Source organism: Cyanistes caeruleus, chromosome 3, assembly GCF_971803275.1.
Source record: "Cyanistes caeruleus chromosome 3, bCyaCae1.hap1.1, whole genome shotgun sequence".
Taxonomy (NCBI): Eukaryota; Metazoa; Chordata; class Aves; order Passeriformes; family Paridae; genus Cyanistes; species Cyanistes caeruleus.
The window spans coordinates 93,426,947-93,449,743 of NC_141703.1; the positions used below are offsets into that span (position 1 = coordinate 93,426,947).

Genomic DNA, 22,797 nt, shown 5'->3' on the forward strand with positions numbered 1-22,797 from the left:
TCCCAGCCCTGAAGCCAAGGGTGCCTAGTGGTGCTGGGTAAGTGAGGGGGAACACTGGTCTCTGCTTCCCACCTAAGTGCCTATCCATCAGTCAGTGCTTCCCTCCCATGGTTCACAAGACTGCTGGAAAGGGTACCTGGATGACTTAAGGGATCCAAGAAAATGGATGAAAAATATGCAAGTTTAGACATTCAGTGCAGTAAGACATGCACATGGAACTTCCAACCAGGTCTGCTGACCTCCATAGGAAAGCATTCAATATTGAACATGTCAAAAATAAAGCTGAAACTCATCGCAGGCAATCCTACATGTGCATCTTTTGTCTACACGCCCCTATTCTTCCACACCTCATCCCAACAAAGATACCAGAGTGGCATTATACACATTTCCTATAGATCAGATGTCTCTTGGCTGTCCGAAAGAATGTATAAGAGACACAGGGCATGTTTCAAGGCTAGCACTGGATGCATCACTTCTCTGTCAGTCACTGGCCATGGATGCACCCACAGTAGTGTTGGTATAACCATTCCTTGGCATGTTTGTGGCCAGCTGCATTCTGCACAAGTGATCAAAAACTGTCATGCTGCAGCCAAAGGTGCTGGGAAGAGGAAGTTTGTGGTTCTGCAGCCCAAAATTACTGACACCTTTGTACCTAGACTGTGTTTACGTTCAGGAGGTTCACAGAGGGGTTAGGAAAGCTGTCATCCTCCTAGCTAGAGAAGGACTGTGAGCGATCAAAGGGCCAGAGAGGCTGCTGGCCCTACAGAAGAAGAGGCTTGCTGTGGTAAATAGTGACTCTGTCTGAGTTGACACAAAATGACTTGATGCATTTTATGCATACAGCATTGGTTCACTCCAACTCTGAGGGAATAGGGTGGCCTTTCACAGGAGAGCCCCATCCAGATTTGGAAGGCTGAACCTCCATACTAAAAACAGTCCAGTACTACAGAAAAAAACCCTTGTGGTTTTTTCATCAGGAGATGAATGACCTTCTCTAGAGTCCTGACCTAAGGGCTCCAAGTATTTACAACCTGGAAGAGATATTAATGAAGAGGCAGAGTTGCTTTAACTTTCCCTTCTCTGCTCCCCTCCTGCATCCTCACCCTCAACAGCCTTTGGGCAGTTAAATCAGCAGCCTACACACACAATGCAGTATTTAAGGTTCAAGGAGCTATAAATACAGCACTAAATACATGCCTATTGAGATTTTCCACACCCCATACCCTCCAAACTCACAATTTTCTCACATGGGAGACTGGCTCAAAACAGAGAGGAGGAACCAGTGGTATAACTAGTCAGTGGTCCCCAGCAGAACCACAAGATACCTGGGGCTTGCTGCTGCTGCAGTCCCAGCAGCGTCAGGGCTCCTTTGGTCACAGAACAAGGTGTTTCCCAAGCACCACAAGGCAAAAGTGCTCTCTATCCTGCAATGGATAGAAGCAGAGTTCAGCAGCATCACAAATCCAACCAGGTGCTTCTGGCAGGGCAGGAGATGGCACAGCAGTCCTAACCCCTGTAAGGACACGCTGATCTCATTTTCCCAACAGCAATCGCACTAGTGTTGGACCCTCACTCATAAGCAAATGTAGACTGATCATCCACTCATTAGGGTTTCCAACAGGAGAACAAGCACCTCAGACTGTTGACAGCATTTAGTTACAATGGCAGACTTTGGCTTGAGACCATTTACATCACCTGGGCCACATAACACAACAGCACCCCACTTCTGGTCCAGGCTCTTGCTGTTTTCCTGGATGGCAGAAGCGGGTCAACAAAGGGTTAAACCTGGTATAGCCTCCAAAATCACTTTTTGCTTTCTGAAGCAAGAACATCTTTGGCAGGGTCCCCATCTGGGAAATGACATCCCGTCCCCCCTCGCTTCCCCTCTTCTCCCCCTGAACGCAGAACAAAGCGCTGCACTGCCCAACATGCTCCTCCACTGTTTTCATCTTGGTCCAAACGCTTCTTGTGTTTCAACTTCTGCCAAAATGAAATGCATAAAAAAATATAAAAAAGGCATGTGTGGGGCAGGGAGAAAGGAAACAGAGAGAGTAGAGGGAAGTCATTAAAATCAAATCTTGATTAGCTACCAGTGGTGGAAAAAGGAAACAGGGAAGAGGAGATTTTTCTGTTGTGATATACATCTTGAAGCTGAAGCCAGTAGGCCCAGAGGAGACAAGACTTCTCCACACAATCCTCCACCTGGGACCAAAACTAACATGCTTTGTCTTCTCAGTCTACCATGTGCCATGCCATCATCATCATCAGAGGAGGTATCTGCTTCCTCAAAACAATTTCTGCCAGTCACCACACACATTTTTGACCACTCTCACAGCTGTAGCTCTCACAGAGTTCTTGCACCCAGCACTGAGCCCTGCTGGCACAGGGCTGGAGGACACAGCACAGCTGGCCTGCCCTTTCCACCTTCATACCAAACACAAAGGTTTGGCCAGTGCAAAGCCATAGGGAGTCCTAGAGGAAATGAGCTTGTAAAAGATGGCTTGTGCATGCTTTGTGGATGGGCTAGATGGGCCAGATGAAGAGTCCCAGACTGGCTCTGCCTCCCAAAAAGACAGACAGAAAAAATAATTTTAAAAAAATGCATTGGCTAAAGAAGCATTTAAAAGCCAAACAAAAAACCCAGTCTGGTTTGTAGTCTGTAATAGCTGAACCCAGGGACACACAGAGCATGTTTTTTGTTCCTTCAGTACAAAAGCCCTTGATTTCCCCTCCTCCTCATTCCAGCATTTCCCCATCGGGGGTGTCAGAGACAGTTCAAGGCCTCCCAGTATTTCAGACAAAACTGGGTCTTGCTGCCCTGAGAACAAGTGGCTGGGGCCTAAGAGAACTGAGGAGATTTGGGGAGCTGAAGGGAAACCTGTTGCCTCTGGAGGATGGCCAAATGGTCACTCTCCAGCATCCCCATGACCTGCCACAGGCCAGTGCTTCCCTCCAGGGTTTGGCTTCCCAAGGTGTGACTTTGGCTCGCAGGCTGCATGGCTAGGCCACTTGAATTCCCCAGGGCTTGATTGTGCTACAGATGGTGCTCTGCAGCATGTCAAAGAGAAGGAGAGATTAACTCCTTTTTTAAGTATCTCATTACTGTTATATTTTTAAACACAGCTGGTTGAAAATTTTTCAGCAAAGCCATAAATAAATAAATACTTTGAGGAAATTTCCTGTGATCTGAAAACTTTACTGACTGGTCTAGCCTTTATCAGATTATGTTCCCTCTCCAGAATGCATAAACTCCACTTGCTTCTGCTTTCTCTCCTATAAGGACCAAATCCATTGAAACATCAATAAAATATCAAGATTTCACTGCCTGTACTGTTTGATATTTAACAACCACCCTCCTGACCAGCACAGCAATAGCATATTCATTGTTGTCCCACCTGGTGATTTTTAGTTTTTCTTGTAATCAGAGGTGTTACCTGCCAAAACCTGAAGTTCCAGACATTAAAAATGTATCTCCCCTGTCTGCAAAACACCTCTTTTCCTGCTCCTCAGGAGAGAGATGACAGAACACAATCAGCTGGGAATCTCATGTCTCTGACAGGCTTCCTTCTTTCAGAGATCATCCTGCTAGCTTGGTTTAGAAAGCAGTTTCTACAGCTAAGGACAACAGTCAAAATCACCATCTGTCATGACATCCTACATAAAATAAATAAGAAAGACAACACAACCCACTACCTCCTATTAGCAGACTGTTAAGGAAAGCAAACAATCACCCACTTCTGAAGAAGCCCAAGACAGGAGGAGCATTTCTCTTCCAGTTGGTCCCTGCCTGCCTGTGGCAGACAAAGCCTGTTTAGTAGTGTCTGTGCAAGACTCTGCTATTACATAAATAGCAAATAAAGTTCAGCTGAGAAAAGGTGCCCCAAGCATGAGGCTCTGCACATGGAGAAATGGAAATGCTTGCTCCAGAAAGGCTGCCTTTCTACAGGACTTCTCATTTTAACAGGATGGTTCCCATTTAAACTCTCTTCATCTTTGAAAGAGCTCCCAGCCTCCTTACCCAAATGCTAACCCACTCCTTGTAGCCCAAAAAAGGAAATAAATTCATGAACAAATCATTTCCAGTACTTTTTTTCCAGGCTATTGTTATGTGACTGCATTTGGAAGTAAGGGAGAAAAAACCAAACACATGACTGTGGTCAGAGTCTGGCCTAGAATAGGGGAAGGGAAAAAAACCCAAAAACCTCAAACCCCAAACCCAACCCTTGTTTCATATGTTTAGTCATTTTTGGAGAAAACTGTAAGCAGTAAAGAGACCAGGAATAAACATTGACACCAGCTCCCGGGCTTTGGGGGTGACAAAAGGATATTCTAATCTGTTCTCCATCTATCAATGTACTCTGATCAGCCCAAGACATTTTTAAAACCTAAGTCTAATATGCTAATATTGTAATGAGGAAGAAGCCTACCTCATCTTCTGTTGCAAAGGACTAAGAAGCTTTTGTGTTGTGAATTGCTTTATCATTTTAGAATGTCTTTTCAATGCAGAAATCACCTTTGCTTGAGAGGTATTAGCAAATGTTTCACAGAGAAGCTCAGATCGTCTTCTCCAAAGACTCACCCAGCAGTGTTCTGGGAGGACACAGCAAACCCCTGACATTTGCTTGTCTGCCAGGAAAAATACAGATTTTCCAAAAATCCTTTTATTACTGTCCAGTAAATGTACATAAGGAGTATGAGATTCCTTTATTGTACAGAGACTGCTTTAAGAACTCAGGTGCTCTGCAAAAGCCATCCTCTGCCTCAAGGACATTTATCCCTAATTGCTTACAGGGACTGTCAGCACTTTCTTTGAGAAGGGAAATCTGTGCCTGTCCCACAGCACTAAATACCCCCAGAAAAACCTTTCACTGTTCAGTGCAAAGTCATCTGTAGATCAGCTCAGGCAGTACCTACCCTCCAAATTACATTAAGTACTGCCACTTACTACAGACCACAACTGCAGCATTAGAAGTGGGAAGGAGTAAGGTCTTTCCCCGCCCTCTAGCAACTGTGAAAACTCACCTATCTAAGGGAAATACAATCTCAAAATTACCATTAGGGAAATTATTCACTGTTTCTTACCCTGGGAAATACCATAAACTCTTTCCGGAAGAAAAGCACTCAGTTTTGTGAAGATGCTGCTCCATGATTTTAGATCCAGTTCTGCAGCTGGCACACTCTGCCCTGGGATGGCTAAAACAAGATGTTCTCATATAGTCCTATTCACAACGTGCTGCAGGATTTAATAATTCCTCATGAAAGAGATAAGCTATATAAACACAAAATGTTACAATGGGACAAAAAGCAGCTTCAAGAATTCTCTCTGCAAGCCCAGCAGGGAAACAATTTTAATTTCCCTCTGCATTTCTTGCCAGCTGAAGTTTTTCTGTTTCTCTGCTTTACTTTGCTGATAACAAACATCTGTTGGGAGCATCCCACCCTGTGCAAGAGAGGAACATATCCATCACAGCCTTCAGGGCTCTGTACTCAAGCAAAGCCTCTGTATATCCACCTCTGTTACAGCCACAGATAAACCTCTGCTGGTCTTACCTATCAACTACAAAATTCTTCCATGGAAAATTAGTCCTTTTTTGGCAGCCCACAAGTAGTTCAAATAGTTACGGAGACCTTCAGAAAAAACACAATGAGCCTCTAGCAGAGATGATCTCTTGAGGTCCCCGATATATGCCTAAGGATCTTTATTTTAGGATCTTCCTCCCCAGTTCTTACCTACCATCAGCTCTTACCCACATATTTCTTCAGCAGAAAGCTCTAGAAGCCCAAATCGGCAGTCTCCAAGATAAAGCTGACCATCTGTGGCTCATTAACATCTCACTGAGCCTTTTTGGCCTGGTTCCTACATGCCCCTTGCAGATGCTGGCACGTCAGCACACGCCGTGTCCGCTGCTTCTCTGCCTGCCTGCAAGGAGACAGGTCAGCATAAAACCCTCCCAGCCTGCAAAATGCGGTGAGATCGGAAACGCTGGTAGGGACTTGCAAACGTTGCCTTTGAACCCTCAAGACCCAATGCACCAGCGGAGGGGAAAGAAGGGAAGGAGAGACATGGATCTCATTTGGAGGATGGTGTTTCTCCAGAATAACCTGTGGGGAGGCAGCAGCCCTGCCTGTGTCTGCAGGCAGCCACCGTGCCCGGGCAAGGGTTCCACAGACCCGCTCCGACATGCAGCGCGCTGCACTTGCCTCGGGTCGGCGAGGGCTGGGAGCATCTCTGCAGCAGTGGGCTGGTGCCTGGGGAGGCACCTCTAGTTGTTCCTTATCAGCCTTCCCCAAAACAAGTAAGGGCAGGGGCATCCAGGATATGGCCCAACAAGCCTTTCTCAGCCCCAGCAACTGCTGCTGGCAGCACTGGGACCTCAGGCAGAGGAGGAGAAATTAAAGCCAGAAAACAGGGAGAAAAGCGGGTGCAAGGACCTGGCAGAGGCACCCACATCCTTTGGGAGGCAGCATGCACGCAGGGAACAGGGGCACACTAGAATCCTCAGCTGCAATCCTGTTCTCCCTTCTCACTGCGAGGTCTGAGGCAAAACTGAAAGGGAGCTGTGTGCTGGGAGTGAGGAAGAGATTATTCTCAGTAAGCATAAGGAGGGATGGGTGGCACAAACCCATTTTTTAACACCTTTTCCATCCTATGCCCTGTCTAATTCAACTGGACAGCAGTGAAGGCAGCAGCTATGTTGGGGCCTCTTCGCAGTCCTTCATGCACAGGGAGTGACCTGGGATCAACGGAGAAGAAAAAGCCCTTACTGTGCAGCTGTCTGACATCTCCCACCACTCTTCCACTCCCAAGGCACTGACTGCAAGGGCACAAAGACCTCATCCAATATCTCTTCTGTAATTCAATTATTTAGCTTGCAGAGAGCAGATCAAAACATTTGCCAAATGGAGGAGTCCTACTACAGATAGGCTCCTCTTCCTGCAGAGTACAGCAGAGTCACCTCTTCACTTAGACACAAAGAGCCTCTGGCAACAGAGTGCCTTTAAAAACAATGTGTTTCAAAGCATTCCTCTGAGCAAAAAGCCTCTCAGTGCAGTTCAGGCTGTTACTCAGACAGCAGTAGGGCACAGCCATGAGCAGCCCCCCAAGACAGTTTGCCTGCAGCTTTTTGCAAACAGATACCAGAAGAAGATGTATCTGAATCCCCACCTGATCCCCTAAACAGTGCTCTAAGTCAGACAAGAAAGGAGGAGGAAAGAACCTGCCCAGGATTCACTGAAGCAATCCTATCCTCCTTGGGAGATAGCTCCCAGTTAATGCATTATGCCAGGTTTTGCTCATGTCCTGCCGTTGGTGTCAACATAGCTGCTCCCTACTGAGCTACCTGTGCCTGAAGGGGTCAGGTATGTCCCCAGACACGTGTTCAATGTGCTCAGGAAGAGCAACTCTTTGCAACCCTGCTGTTCCTGCACCTCCTTACAGTGTAAGGTACCTCTCTGCTGACCTGAACATCTCCTCTTGCACATGGGCACAATACAAGCCATGGACTTGGCTTTAGCAGCATCTGTTAGAGCTTATTCTTGGCTTATGCACTGAAAGGCAATGCCTCCAGAGCAGGAGAAGCACAGTCCCAGATCCCCTGTGGAAAGAAGGCACACAATATTTATGTAATGGAACTGTTTAACTTGAGATTGCATGCTGCAAGCAAAACACTGTTATTACACTGGCACTTTCCTCTTCCAGCTACCTTTCAAAGCACGATGCCGCAGCTGAAAACTGGCTGACAGCAGAGAACTAAAGACAAAACTGGCTCCTTTCCTTTCCCTTCAGCCACAAGCTCTTGCTCTCCAGCTCTGCAAGACCCACTGCCTGCCCCAATGTAAGGCAGGCACAGGAGCAGGATACTGCCAACACCACCTGCAGTGCCAAGTGCCCCTTTGGGAAACCACTCATTGGAGCACATGCAGCCACCGATGTGAGCTGAGGGCTAAGGAAGATGAGACTCTGCTATGGAGAACTCTCAGCTTCAAAGTGGACAACTTTCAATCAAGGTTTAGTGACACTCAACTTTGATCTCTTCTGAGCAGGGCAGGGTGGAGGATGGAGCATGAGACTGAGTATCAGGCATCATGGGCTCTGCACTTAGCTCCAGTCCTGACCTGCCAAGTCACTCCAAGGCACGTGTCCTTTTCATGTTCTGTTTTTATCTTCTCTTCCACATTTGCCTCACTGTTTTGAATGGTGATGTAGGAACAGTCTCCCACTACAAGTTAACATGGTATCTACCATAGCTGTGTCCCAACCTTGGTTAAAACTTGTAGACACAGCTGTAATACAAATAATAATTTAGGTTTTGGAATATGGTGATGGGGAAAGATGGCATAGCAGGCCTTTCTCAGGCCTTCATCCAGACAGTCAAGAAACCTGTACTTATCTTCAGTGCTGAAGCTATGCTAAAACTGGGTTATACTCACATTTTTGTGGCTGATGAAATTTGCACTTGTTTGCTTGGTCACTAGTTTGGGAAATATTTTTAAAGGTGGTTCTTTCAAGTGGTTCAGGGGTTAGGGATGTCCAAAGCTATCCCTGGGGAGATTATAGGGTCAGGCATCAATGATAAACACAGCCTGCCACTTGCTCTTGATGTCATTCTCTTTGTGCTCCTATTTCCTTCTACCCAAACCTGCAGCCCAGGCAACTGTGAGGAAAACAGGACAACTGTATATTTAGCAATTGTGTTCCTGCCTAAATTGTTACATGATGTAAGCAGCAGACCCTTCCTTCCAGAAAAGACCACAGGCTTCATGATGCTGTCAGCAGGATCCCACAGCCCATTCTGCACATTTGATACCAGGCAAGCACAGCCAGCTCTAGTGGAAGCAGGGGTACACTGGTGCCTGTCCTGTGAGACACAGGGCTAGCTTGTCCTGCCATGTAAACCAAATCACTCCTCCCTAAGGCTTCCTGAAAATGGCTCCATATCTCCCTACAAAGAGTCGAGCAGGGTCAGCAAACACACCCAGGCTCCAGCAGCTCCAGCTCTGTACCTTGGTAGTGACCTCCCTTTCTCAGCATCCATCATCAAACTAATGGACTGCATGGTCATCCAGCATAGTTGATCATGATCCCAAGACCTTCTTCCTCTCTGCTGCTTGGGCAGCCACCTCTGACAGGATCTGGAGCTGAGGTGACAACAGTTGAACTACTCTTGCAACATTTACAGAACCTCAGGCACCCAGAGCAGCGAGGTCCTCAAAGTCAACCAGTCCTTGCGTGGCCCTGGACTCTTCCTCTACAGCATTACAGAGGTGTTCAGGTACAAGCTGGCATGGAACCAGGAGCTCAGCTCCTCATCTGCTGGAAAGCAAACATCTTTTCCCTTCAGGACACTCCCAGACACCCCAAAGGCAAAGTCAGAATGACAAAAGGTGATGATGGACACATCTAAAGCAGCTGGTGTGCCTCTCTGAGGAGCTCTTCATGTACCAGCTTCTCACAGGCTTGTTTCACCCTACAAGCCTCCAGCTGCAGAAATGCCTGACAGCCACAAGCCTGATACCCTGCTTGGCCAGCTGAAGGGTAGAGAAGTCCCCACATGGACTCCAGAGCTAGTAGATATCAATCCCTCCTCCTGCAAGGGTCCCACACACAGCTCTGCTGTGGTCTGGCTGGCCAAGCCCAGAAGAAGTTAGTAATGGGGTCCTCCTCACTGGATTCAAACCCCACTACAACTGGACAATTGGGGGCATCTTGCTCTCCTTCTGCCAAGATGACTCTGGCTTAGAAACTGCATTTCAAGTGCTTGCAAGCCAGGATATGCCTGAATAGCCGCTTACGAAACACGATCTACTTCCATGCAGGAGTGGGTGGTCAGGACTAATCCAGGCAGCACTGGTGACAGTGGGACCGTCCCATAAACCCACCAAGTGTGACCCTGTCCTGAAAAGTGGGGACAGGAGCTGGTCTCAGTGCACAAGTCTCACTGACTCTCCACCGCATCATCAAAGTCAGCCCAGGTGTTCTTGAAATATCCCACGCAGCACGTTTCTGAGAACATCTCTTGACACTGGGACTCAAACCCAACCCTTCAATCTGACAGTGCTTGGGTCTGTTAAACAAGCAGCTTTCTTCTGGAGAAATAAAACACAGAAAGCATATGCCCATCACCATTCAGGGGCCCCAAAGAAATCTCTTGCTGACAGCAGCAGGATCTAAAACAGCTGGACCAGACAGTCCTTTTTACCATCCATGGCCAAAAATAGCAGGAATCTTCCTGCTCCAGAGGGGACTGCCATCCAGAGAAGCAATGAGAATGCTCTCCACATCAGCTACAGCTCATGGAGCAACTTGGGACAGAAGGCACTAGATTAAATTTCTCCAGCATCCAGAACACTACTGGCTTCCAAATAATTCTCTAGTTGTGTGCGTGCAAGCACAAGAATCCTCGCCCCATGGTCTGTCTTTGTGCCAGCATATTCCCAGTGCTGTGACTCTCTAGGGACAAGGCCCATACTTGTATTCAATCTCGGCTTTGGCTCCCAAACACTAAGGTTTCAGATTATGTTTTAAAAAACATTTTCTCTGGCAACTGGGCTGTTAATGGATGTGATGTTTTTGCTCTCGCCTCCTCCCCACCTTTAAAAGCTTGGCACTAAAGGGCTTCTTTGAAGATAAGGCCAAATTTTCAATTTAAGGGGAGGAACTTCATAAAGTAGATTTGAAGGGATGGAGAGGAGGAGGGGGAAAATAAAAACAACCAACCCTGGAGCCACTTTGCCTGTTGAGATGTACACTGTACAGCACATAGGATTACAATGGCCTCTCTGTGCCACCACTGGCTGGAGCCAGAAGTTTGCTGCAGCTGCACTGCTGCTACCTACGCGAGGCTCCCCAAGGGTCGTGCTCAGAGAGGGCCTTTGCTAGAGCTGCACACCAGCCTGCCCTCCAAAGCAAAAACATCCCACAGCCCCCTAGAGAGCCCACATCCACCCAGCAAGCAGGGGCATACGTCCCCAGAGGCAAACAGGAGCCACCCACCCACTGGGCTTCAGTGCCACTCTCTGCTGAGGGTTCCTCTTCCAAGAGGTTTTTTGAGGGCCAGCAAATCTATGGTCTCTCTTGATCTCCAGCAGACCTATCCTCAACACCACAAGGAGGCAGGGAAGTGCCATTTAGTTTTGCAGGTGGAGGCAAAGAACAACTTGCCCCATCTTGGGGAGAAATCTGTGGTGTAGAGGAGAATCAAACGCAGCTGCCCTCGCATCCCAGGCTTGCACCCTAACAAACTGGCGTCAGTAAGCAATAAGGTGGCTGCTCTCCCTAGAAGTACCAGGATAAATTAAAGTGGCATGATAAATTATCAGAAAAATATGAATTTTGCAAATAAATGCTGTATTCCAAGCCAATGTATCTGTATTTGAAATGTATTTTCTCAAAGATTACCTCAATATGTTTGTATTACCACAGGCTTTCCAAACCACACTAAACTCAACACATTAATTCACAGGGCTCCGTCTAACCTGTCTTTCTGTCAACTAAAAGAGAAAAAAAAAGTAACCTCATTCTGGTATTTGAAAGCTGACAACACAGTTCTGACAGGGATCTTTACACTCTTTTCCCCTGCACTCATGATTTAAAGAATAGCAGAAGGGTCTGATGCACAGTCTTCAGATATACAAGCTTGTTCAGACTCGCTGACAGTACAGCCAGAGAACACATCACTGCATTTGGCAGGGCCCTGGGTCTATGGCTGTGCATGAAAGTACAACCTGCTAGCTAATCTCTCTGCCAGAGTGGACCTGAGAGACCCAAAATGGCATTGCTCCTGCAGGGCTTGGGGTGAAAGATTTACTGCCTATGGCAGGCACCGAAGTTAATGAAAAATGACTGCTTTCCAAAACACCATCTGGCTTTTTCACACACACACATAGAGACACTGCAGGCCAAAACCTCTGCAAACTTGACAACAGTGGGTTTCCATAGGGGCAACACGCTGTGGTGTGGTGTGGATTTTGCCCTGCAAGCGCCTCCAACGCTCTGCACAGGCACAAGACGCAGTTGCCATCCTCACATCTAATGGCTGCTCAGGGAAGATGACTGGACACAGGGCAGCAGCCTCCCAAGAGCAGCTGAACAGAAAGCAAGGATAAAGTCTGGCTCTCACCTCTGTGCTGGCACACTGCCCACAAGGAGGGCAAAGAAGCTCAAGCACGTCCTACACGCCTCCTGACGCACATTTCTCTCCATCGATGCCACTAGAGCCAAAATAAATTGGCACTGCCTCTAACTCAAGAGCTCCTACAACACACAATGGCAGCCCTCAGAGCCCCTCACAGGCACCCAGTCCAGGTGCTCTGCTACCAGCCCCACCAGGCAGAGCTGAGCCTCCCATCCCATTTGTCCTTTTGCAGGGAAAAGAGGCCATTTTAATAAAAGGAGCATGTAACATCCCCAGGGCAGGGATCTGTTGCTCCATGTTTAAGCAGAAAGCTCTGCACCGCCCGCAGCAGCTCTAGGACTGTGTAAGCACCAAGTGGTTTCTTTTCCCTGCAATAAATATCCTTCCGAGCTTTTCAGCCAACTTGCTTCCACTGCATCCATACTCCTTTTGTCTTAGCTTCCCATGGACACTCAGACAGCTGTGTTGCTGGAGAACACACTCCTGTGGAGAGATTTTAGAAGACTTATGCACAAATATGCATACAAAGCAAATTTTGAAAGCTCCCCATTCTGCACGCATTCCCTCCAGAGAACCAGCTTCAAGCACTGTGTTCAGCCAATGAAGCAGCAGATATGATGTCGTATGATTCGGAGCCAAGAGGAACTGAACCCAGTATCAGGAAAGAGAAAAAGATGCATGCGATACCTTATGTTCAACAATTACCCAAAGTACATTTAGAAACCCAAAAGATGATATTCACCCCCATTCTACCTAAGGACCTGCAATTCATTTAGTCATTATTTGCTTTAAATTGTTCTTGTGGCCTAGGAACTGGAATACATAACAACCTCTTAAACTGAGACTGACCACAGGAGCACCAGAACAACCAGCAGCAGGTTTTTTCCCTCAGGATGTTTTCAGTCTAACCAGAAACAGGAAGTCTCCAAAGATTTTGCAAGAGAACTTTTTCCTTGTAGGATATCCCATCCTAACTGCAGAATTCACACTGCAAATTTTTAGCCCGGGAGGTAATGGTTTAAACCCAGAGATTTGCAAGCCTTGGTCAGCCAGCAGTAATATATCAAAGTCACCCCTGCACATTAAAGAAGTCCAAGGGAATTGTGCCTCATGTCTCTGAGGCACTCGGATCAGATATTAAAATGAACAACCCACCATTATTTACTGCCAAAGGAACTTCTGTTAACCTGGAGTTACCGGCCTACTGCTGTTGCAACACCTTCCAGGCTGCATGACTAAACTGAGCCCAGCTCAGCTCAAGTCCCTGAAAACCCACCTGCAGGCCAATGTGGGCTAAAACAACCAGTATGGTCCCCAACACACTCCTGTCATTGCTCCCCTGCTTCATGAGGCACACAGGGCGGGGTGCTGGGAGACAGACAGTCTGTCTTTGCCGGGGAAAAGAGTGATTATGGAAGCACAGAAGTGCCTCTCCAGCCCTGTAGCAGTCCCAAGGAGGCTCAGCACAGCAGAGAGGGTCCTCCCCAGTACCCCTGAGTTCTGCTCTGAGAGACATGAGGGTGGGTACAGGCCAGCTGGCAAGAGCCAACACAGACAGCAATATCTGCCCAGCCTCCCAGCGCTGAACCCATCAGCACGGGGTCCAGTTCCATTTTCTGTAAGAGAACAGTAAGGCACAGGACTGTGGAGAAAATTCAAGCTCACAATAGGGCATGTGCATGGACTGAAGACCCAGCCCAAACACCTCCACTTCTGAACACACGCTTCCAACTGAAGTGCCTTTCCATCCTGTCACCTGTCCTCCCTCCCACAGCCCAGGTAGAAGAAGCAATAGCTGTTTTTTTACCTATGCTTGTTATCAGATTGCAGGGTTTCTGTGCTCCTAAGGGCCGGTAGTTCAGGAACAGACCAGGAAAAACTGGCAGGTAGATCTGGTGAAGTTTCAGTCAAGTGTGTCAGTAACAATGACAAGAAACTACAAAAATTCAGGTCTGCCCTAAATGAGCAACTTTTCTTAACTCAGGAAAGGAAGTTTCTCCTCTGCAGCACTGGGGAGTATGGGGACAAAGCAGGCTGCTTGCTTCATAGCCCTGCCCATGATGCTTCTTGAGCATTCCTCTTTGGCAGGATGCTCCAGCTGGCTCCCACAGAGGCAATTCTGCTAGCCCTAGTCAGCCAGGAGGAGCTGTACTAGCTTCATGAAGGTATTGTAAGGCTGCCAGGTTGGTACTGAAGATTTGGAGGGATCTGTCTGCTCTTAGTTTTGAGGACACAGCAGAATTTCAAGCAGTGAAGTGCACTGAGTAATGATCCACCTGTCCTTCAGTGGAGCAAAACTCCAAGCCAGGAGTCTCATATTCTGAGGGCTGGAAAGACCTCTGCAAACACCAGACACTGCGTTTCACCTTGCAGTCTCAAAGAACCTCTCACTCTGTGCTTCTGAATCATGTCAGTAGAAGGCACAGAAAAGCTGCTTTCTCCAGACTGCAGGGATGCACCGAACTCATACAACTTACATGCTAGTTTGGAACACACACATGCAGAATCCAAGGCTTCTTCATTGCGCCAAGCAGAGAAGAAATGTAGTGGGATATCTCTCAAATAAAGGTCCCGGGGCTGTGTGTGTGTACAAGTGGGAGAAAACTGAAGTTGCCTTTCCCATCTGCACAGGACCTCTGTGCACCCTTCAGATGAACCTGCCTCACATTCCCCAGCAGGAAGCAGGGAGGACTGCACTGTATTTGACTTCAACCATCACAGCAAACACCTATTGGGACCTCTTCTGCTTGGAACATGCAGGATGAGTCCCTGTAACTGTATCTGAAGGGGAGGATTAAGAAAAGGACATGGAACAAAACCCTATTTACTTCTTATAAGAGAATATCATGCACCCAGCAGGGAGCTCACAGCTCTTCCTAATTGTCCTATTTACTTCAGAAGATCCCCACATGACTCCTAGCAGCATGAGAATTTATTTCACCTTCATTTCTTTAGGTCACTTAAAAAACCAGAACAAATCTTCACTGCAAACCCATGATGTGTTTCTGCTGAAATCCCTCCCCAAGACATGAACCTCAATATTCAACCCATTAATTTAAAGTGACTGCTATGTAAGTACACAGGCATAAATACGGAGGAACCCTCCTCTTAATTGTAGGCACACTGAGTCAGTTAGTTTCAAAAGAAAACAAAGATAAAATTCTACTTACAAAATGCCTACATTCTTCTAATATTTTCCACTGTAGTTTTTTAGCCCATGGGAAAAGAAATTTTAATGGCAGATTCCAAATGAACATATCAAAAAGACACTATGGTAGCAATGTAGAAATTAAGAGAATTGGGCACCAAGAAAAACATTTAAGACATGCTGGGAATTACATGCGGGTGCTGAGTGTGTGTATGGATTCCTGTTATCCCACTCACATAATGCTGCAGAGAGGTCAAGAGAGTTTCTTTAAAACAAACAAGGACAAAAAAGCCCAACTTTAATAGACATGAACTGCCTTTCACACAATGTCAGTGAAATAACACTTGGGTTACCAGAATAAGTTTGGGAAATGCCCAAAGACAGGTTTGTATTAAGTACCTTCTGCCAGCCAGGGGTATTGGTAAAAGCCAATTATTTTCCAAAGTAAGTATTAGTATCTTCAGAGCACTTGAAAAAGTCTTGTTTGGACACGGCTACAAATTCAGCATCCCAGTTTCTTCCCAACACATTTTCTATTTACAGTCACCATGCAGATGATCTGCCAAAGTTGCAGTCCAAGCAGGGAGGCGTGCGTGCACAAATCCCACAACATACTACTGCCGGGCAGAAAATTACTTCCCCTGACCCAAATCACTCCTCATCCTTACACCAGGGTTAGAAACTCTACAGTCACAAAAAAAGACAAAAATTCTACTGGCAGACTACCCACCCCCGCTTTTCCTAGCAGCAGCAGCCCCTTCACAGAGCACACACCGAAATGCCTTCGCATCTGCCAGAGACAGCTCTTGCCTGTAAACTCCCAGCAGCTTTTGACAAGAGTCGGAGCAATGGAGGATGGATCTGCGGCTTACTTTGCACAGCTCCTCCTCGTCCCTCGCTGCTCACCGTGCCTCCTCGCCCGGCCGCCAGTGAGGACCAGGCTGCTGGGGAAGTTGCAGGCGAGCCCTGGAGCACCGCGGAGCGTGTGAGTGCCCTGGGCCCTCCATTAGCTCTGGCCGAGCCGCCGAGGAGGAAGAGCTGGAGGGAAACATCCGAGCCCCCCACATCTCACCTGCCTGAGCGAAAAACAAGCCGCGTCCCGGTGGGGACCAGAGGGTCTCCACTACTCCCTTGTCACGTCTCCTACATCCCTAGGCAGAACCCCTTCCTCACATCCCCACAGCAACTTCCCGAACTCTGCCGCTGCCTGAAGCCGGCTGGGGCGAAAGCCCTGCGCCCCATCGCCCGCCGCCACCGTGCGTCCTCCCGGCCCCTCGCCAGGGCCACCAGGCCCGGGCCCCTTCTCTTTCACTCACCGCGGTCTCCAGTGGAGCAGGCGGGGGGAAACACAAAGATGCCCCAAACGAAGGGAAGCAACAAAGAGGCTTAACTCCAGGAGCTGGGAACTTCCAGGCCGGATCTGCGGGGAATTCACTACACACACACGCGCGCGCGCGCGCACATACACAGAAGTAGGGGGAAAAAAAAAAGAGAGAAAAAGAGGGGGAAAAGCCTGGTTTGGGGGGAAGGGGAAAGTGAGGGGGCCCTTGGTTTGGGGGTGGTGGTTGTGCTTTTTCTGCGGGTTGGCGCTGGGGATGGGGGGCCGCGCTGAGCTCAGGCGCGGCAGGAGGAGGAGGAGGAGAAGGAGGAGGAGGAGGAGGAGGAGGAGGAGGGAAGAGGCGCCGGGATGCGGGAAGCCAGACCCTCCATACGGGAGACGGCTTTTGGATGACTGAACTCCCAAACAATTCCCTGCTCCGGCTACTCCTGCCCCAAGAGCCTCCCTCCTTCCCCTCCCCCTGAGGAGGAGGGAAGAAGAGGAGGAGCCAGAGGAGGGAGAAAACTCTAAGTAAAACCCCTTCCCCAAAGCCGGGCAGCGGCCGAGCCCCATCCCCGTCTCCCCAGCCCCGCGAAGCGGGATCCGCGGGCCCCCAGGGCCGCTCCCGGGCCGGCGGAAGCGGGAAAGTGGGGAGGAAAAGTTGGTTGTTGTGGGCGGGGGGAGGCGGCCCCGCCGGCCCGGCGTGAGGGGCGAGGGGCGCGGGCTCCTGGGCTGGCACCGCAGGCTGGAGCGGCACCGGGAGCTCACTGGTGCGGCCACCCCGCGCCACCCTCGGCCGGCATCGGTTGTAATAAATACCAGAAAGATGAAAAGGTCTTTTCTTCCAACCATCCCTTCCTAGCAGGTGCTTGCTCTCACGGAGAGTGTCTCGGGCACAAATTCTCAGGAGAAGCAGTGACACTGCTCCCTGAGATTAAACCTCACCACTTCCTCCTCTCTGCGTCTCCCTGCACCAAAGAGTGAATTCACGCCTAAAAACTTAAATTTACCCGTAGGTGCAGGGAAATCTTCAGTCTTTCAAGGCCCGTCAGTAAAGATTATCTTGAAACAAATCTGTCACTGAAAGGTCAGGATAGGTTTCTCACATCTATGCTCTTCATGTACAGAAGAGCATAGATGACAAACATGATCCGTAGTTTCTAAATGTGAAGTCCTTCAGTCTTCAAAGAAGAAAGAGTTGAAGTTTTTCATCATGTCATCATTGTGTTTCAGAGTTATTCCTGCTTAGTGGCACTTTAGGAGAGTTCTGATCTCCTGGTTTACTCATTTCCCATGAGGACGATGCAAAGGATTTAGTGTTTTCAATTTGTGTTTGGGGTTCTTACTTCCTTGGTTTATTACATGGGTACTGAAAATATTAAAATTGATTTTTCTGTAGGATTTTTTGAGTTCCAACCGAGCATGTGTTGGTGGCTTCTTCAACTTTGGTTTCAATGGGTAAGCTTATCAGGTTGAACACAAACTTCCCTCCTCTGAAATGTTAACTTTGCTTTCAAATTATCTTTTAAAGAATTGTTTCCAATATTCCAACTTTTTCCTTATATTACTCAGTAACACACTCCTCAGGTGCTAAATCCATGTGTAGACACCTCACTAAGTGGCCTAATTTTTACAAGTGCTAAGACCTCTAGCACCTGCCTTGTCTGAAAAATGCTGGTTTCCTAATTTAAAGCAGTCGTAAACTCTCCTAAATTAAAGCAGGAATTGAATTAGCCCTGACTAGCTTTAGGCTTACAGAGGTGGGAAGAAAAAGGTGAGGGAGCAGAATTAGAGCTACGTTGTGCAAAGAAGTGCCCCAGGGCTTGTTAAACAGTATGAAAGAAAAGATTGCAGCCCTGCAGTATTACATTCCCTGTTTATCCCTGGGGCTGAGGGAATAGATGGATGCAGCGGTGCCCTTCATATGCTGTTCTTCTCGCCTGCCTCCCAAAAGAAATGCCTTGGGACAAAGCAGGGTGCTGGTTTGTGCAGCCACGTCCCCTTGGCATCCCAGGACAAGCCAGTGGCAGTCCTGCTCTCGGGAAGCGCTGTTGTTGCTATACTGGGGATGCCTGCTCTAGGCTGGCATGCCTTTGTTTCAAACTCCCCGCCAGAATCGGGTTCTGGACGCCACAGGCCTGTCTGAAGCTCGAAAGTAGCGCAAAAGCCAAAACCCCCTCATTAACCCCAGTTCCTCAGGCATAAGGAAACTTTTCCTCTGGGCATTGACCAAGCACAGCCTACAGCTGGGGGGTGGGGGTGTCCCATCTCCTTCTGGAGATGCCAGAGCCCCCCTGATCCTTGGCTACCAATTTGCCCATATTGGCCCTGTCCCGCTCTGATCCCAGACAAAATTCCCACTGCTGCTGCTGTTGCATGCAAAGGCTTCTCCTTGGGGCTGCTGAAACTCCAGCTGTTTGATATTGTGAGGAGCAAGGCAGGGGGCACAGAGGGACTCCGCATGAAAGGGCGAGCTCAAAGGAAACCGGACCCTGGCATGTCGGCACGATACTCAGTGGGTAACAGGCTCAGTTAAATTTGCTCATTCAGCCAGCTAAGAGGGAGAGTTTTCTCATCTGTCCTGCTATGTTTAATTCATCCACACATGCCTCCCAATTACAGCAGGAGTAATAAACAGAAAGAGATGTTGGGGGTGGGGGGAAGTCAGCCAGGCCCCAGCCACCAAACCAAACCCTGAGAAAATGTGAGCTGCACGCTGCTGGGGTCTGCTGTCCTGAGAGCAGCTCATCACCAGCTCTGTCTCTGAGTCCTTACAAATTTTAGCCCAGATGCATACCTGAGTTTATTGTTTTGTCTGCTTTTCTCCAGAAATGTACATTGCAGGAGGCATGTTGAAAAATGCTGCTTTAGGTGTACCATGTCTGCTGTCTGAGTTAGGCAGAACTCAGTAAAAATCACCATGGTATCCCTGCCTCCATGAAGGCTCCCAGGCTCACCACCAGGTTCCTCTAGCTCTGTATTTTTGCAAAAATGAAAAGTGAATGAGGAGAATTGCACTGTGAGGCAAAGACAAGATGGATAAAATGCTCCCTCATAGAGTGAGTTCAAAGCTGTCTGGCCATGTTGTTGGAAATTCAAGATAAGTTTGTGGAAGGATGGATGAGGAATTGATGGCTAGCTAGTGGCCATAGTCCAAAGTGACTAGAAAGTCATCCTGTGTACTGTGTAGAGGAGAGGAGAAACACTCACATTATGAAGGGACGTGAACGGGAAGCCCCCAGTTCAAAGGAGCTTCAGCATGAGTTTTACTTTGTTTACCCTCTTGTAAAGCTATTTGTTACTTTGATAATCCATAGGAAATGGGATCATTTCTCTCTGACATGTCAAATTAAATAAACAAATAAAACCTTGTTTGGCTGGTGAGAAGCTTAGAAAGGAAAGTGTATTTGTATAGGGATTCAGGAACTAAGCATCTTTCAGGAGCAGAAGATTAGGAAAGAAATCAGAGAAACAAAGGGGGAAGTGATTCAGTCATCAGAACTCAGAGAGACAAATTAAAGAGGGGGGTGGGATGAAAGGACAAGAGATAGGACCTGCCTATATTAGGAAATCTCTGCTGGCATAAACTAAACCAACTTAATGTCAGTTTAGTTTTACCACTAGGGTCGAAGTCAGGGACGTAGACTTGGTTGTGACAAGCTCATCCTGATGTCAGACAGAAATATCATATGTTCACTGGTGTTTCTTTTATTTCAGAATATATACATTACCCCTCATGCACAAACACAAGCATACACAAGGGATAACATATGTATTTTGAAATAAAAAATCGCAGTGAACCAGTGCTAGCTTTTCTCTCTGAGAGAGGGGCTAGCAGCAAGATAGTTTTATTAGCACTGTTCCTATTTCAGACATGATAAAAACAATATAAAAGAAACACAGCCCCACAGAAATACCATTCTCTCTTTTTTTTTCTTGCAGTGATACATATATTGGTATAAAACATATATATTGGTGCAAAATGTGTTATATATGGGTACAGCTGTGCCTGTTCTATGCCACATACACACAGGGGATGTTGTAAAGAACTACCATTCTGTTTGTAGTCAGGTCACTGGTAGGAAATGTTTAGAGAGTTAGTGGGCTCCCAATCCTATGAGAAGATTTGGTTCAGGTCCATTTGTTTCCTTGTCTTAAAATGTTCAGGGATCGGCAGTCAGAGAGATCCTCTTGTGTTTGGCAAGTGTTTACAACGTCACTGAACATTTTGAGTAGAAGGACAGGGTCTTTAAGGAAATGTTAACAGGAAATTATCAAAGGCAATGGGTATAACTTTTTGCCTGAGTAAGGAGGTCAGACAAATGCCCTAAATAAATAACCTTTCCAACCCATCCCCTCTAGAATCCTGCTTTACTTCCTCAGAACTTAGCAACTACTCTCCTACAGTTTAAAACTTCTCTTGCAGTGAAGGCAAATAATAAACCATGTTTGTGACCATGACCACACACCTCACTGACTGTCAGTGCTGGATGTGGGAAGTCCTGAGACCAGGTACAAGGGCACCATGAACCTGATGTGTGCAGAAAGAGGTAGGACATGCTCTCCTGCCTTTGGGTTCACTGCCAAAATCCATCTCAGAATAACAATAAGAAATGCTCCCCTGATGGTCAGGATGTAAAACCAAGACCATGCATATCATTTTTTGCAGTGACAGTGTTGCTCTGTGCTGTTAAATAGGCATTGTGTTTTATCCAGAGACAGGGATATTTCAGTGGGAAGCAAGCTTATTCTCATCCTTGAGTGGGAAATTATTTGGGAACTTTTGGATGCATGTACAGTGGATAGACAGGACTGTAAAGTAGTTCACCCTTCCAAGTGGAAATGGGAACTTGGGCAGTAGGTGCTGAACATAGGTCTTTCATGGGTAAAATAAATTAGATTGAATGAATCATTTCAAGTGAACGTTATGAATCTCAAATTGGAGGAGAAGTTTTAGCATATGCATTCAAATTATATGTATGTATGTAAAACTGCAGCATCACCAGCTCTTTAAGAATCAGTTTAGGGGTTTTTTTTGTGTGTGTGCACCCCTTCAGCTGGAAATCATGGCAGAGGGCAGGATGTTTTAGTGGAGCTTCCTAGGTGGCTTTGACTGATCCTTTCCCACTGGTATCCATTTTTAGCTTCATAGAGGTTTGTTGGAAAAAGCAGGTTTTTTCTTCTGTGAGATTTGTTTTCTCTGTGGAGTCTCTGCATGGAAACCTGGTGCTACAGTAGTTGATGGGAATCTTATTCCCATCAGTACAGACTCCACTTGGTTTAGGATTTCACACTTTTTATGATTCCCTAATCTTTAGTAGGTTGTTGCAGGTTTACAGACAACATCAGTGAAGATGGGGAGGCATCTTAAAGGTGTCCCAGGTTAATGCTGAAGACTGAAAAGATCCCTTTAGGTGGAGTGTAGTCCCTGGGTAATTACACCTGTGGGAAATAGCTACCTGTCATGTCTGTCAACAAGGGAGCTTACCTTTTAAGGAACACAGATCTCCCTTTACATCACATTCTCTCTTTGTTGTTTCTTTATTTATTCACCTATTATTCACCTATAATCTCTCTTCCCTTACCATTTTCCCACACACCTGTTGCATTCCTGTCCTTCTTTTTCATTGCTTAAAAGCTTGTGCTTACCCTGTCCTCTGCAACAGCCCTCAAACCAGTCCTTAACTTCAGGAAGTGAAAAGCCTGGGGGTCCCCAGTTTCCCGGGCCCCCACTAGCCCTGCATCTGTCCCCGTGCCCCCCAACACCCCCCCCTCCCATCCGTCGCCCACATCCTGAGCATGAAAGCCAGCCGGATTAATCCGGCACAGAGCACATTGTGTGTGAGTCATGACAGGCTCACTAAGGCGTGCAGTGCTGATAAAAGGCAGCTCTGATGGGCTCTGTCAGGGATCCCGGAGAAACAGCGTGGAAAAAATCTGCTAACCCACATCCCAGCCTGGCAGCCGGGGCCTGGAGACAGCCAGGCACCGAAGGGAGCGCGGGGAAGGGGTCCTGATCCAGGCTCAGCCTGTGGGGAAGCCCCTGGTCCCAGGCATGAGCTGGTGCTTCCTGGGCTCATCCAAAAGCTCATGAAGCCAGAGGAGGGCTGTTGCAAGCCTCTAGGTTGTGAGGCTGGACCTTGGGATAACATCCCTCTCCCCAGCTGACCATCTGGCCAAAGGACATTCCTGATCCC

At 47.6% G+C, this 22,797-nt stretch overlaps 1 protein-coding gene across 10 annotated transcripts in view; it reads right to left on the reverse strand.

The window, feature by feature from the left end:
- The window catches only part of BOC (BOC cell adhesion associated, oncogene regulated), a 54,269-nt gene extending 36,886 nt beyond the window's left edge, over positions 1–17,383 (reverse strand). Inside the window, exons 1-3 of one of the 10 annotated variants that reach the window (XM_086882956.1) lie at positions 6,198–6,289; positions 5,748–5,916; positions 5,083–5,193 (exon numbers count right to left, since the gene is read on the reverse strand). The gene's annotated coding sequence lies outside the window, so the exon portion shown is untranslated. The other 9 variants (XM_086882966.1, XM_086882957.1, XM_086882960.1 and 6 more) reach the window with 9 other exon arrangements.
- Positions 17,384–22,797: the final 5,414 nt, after the last annotated feature.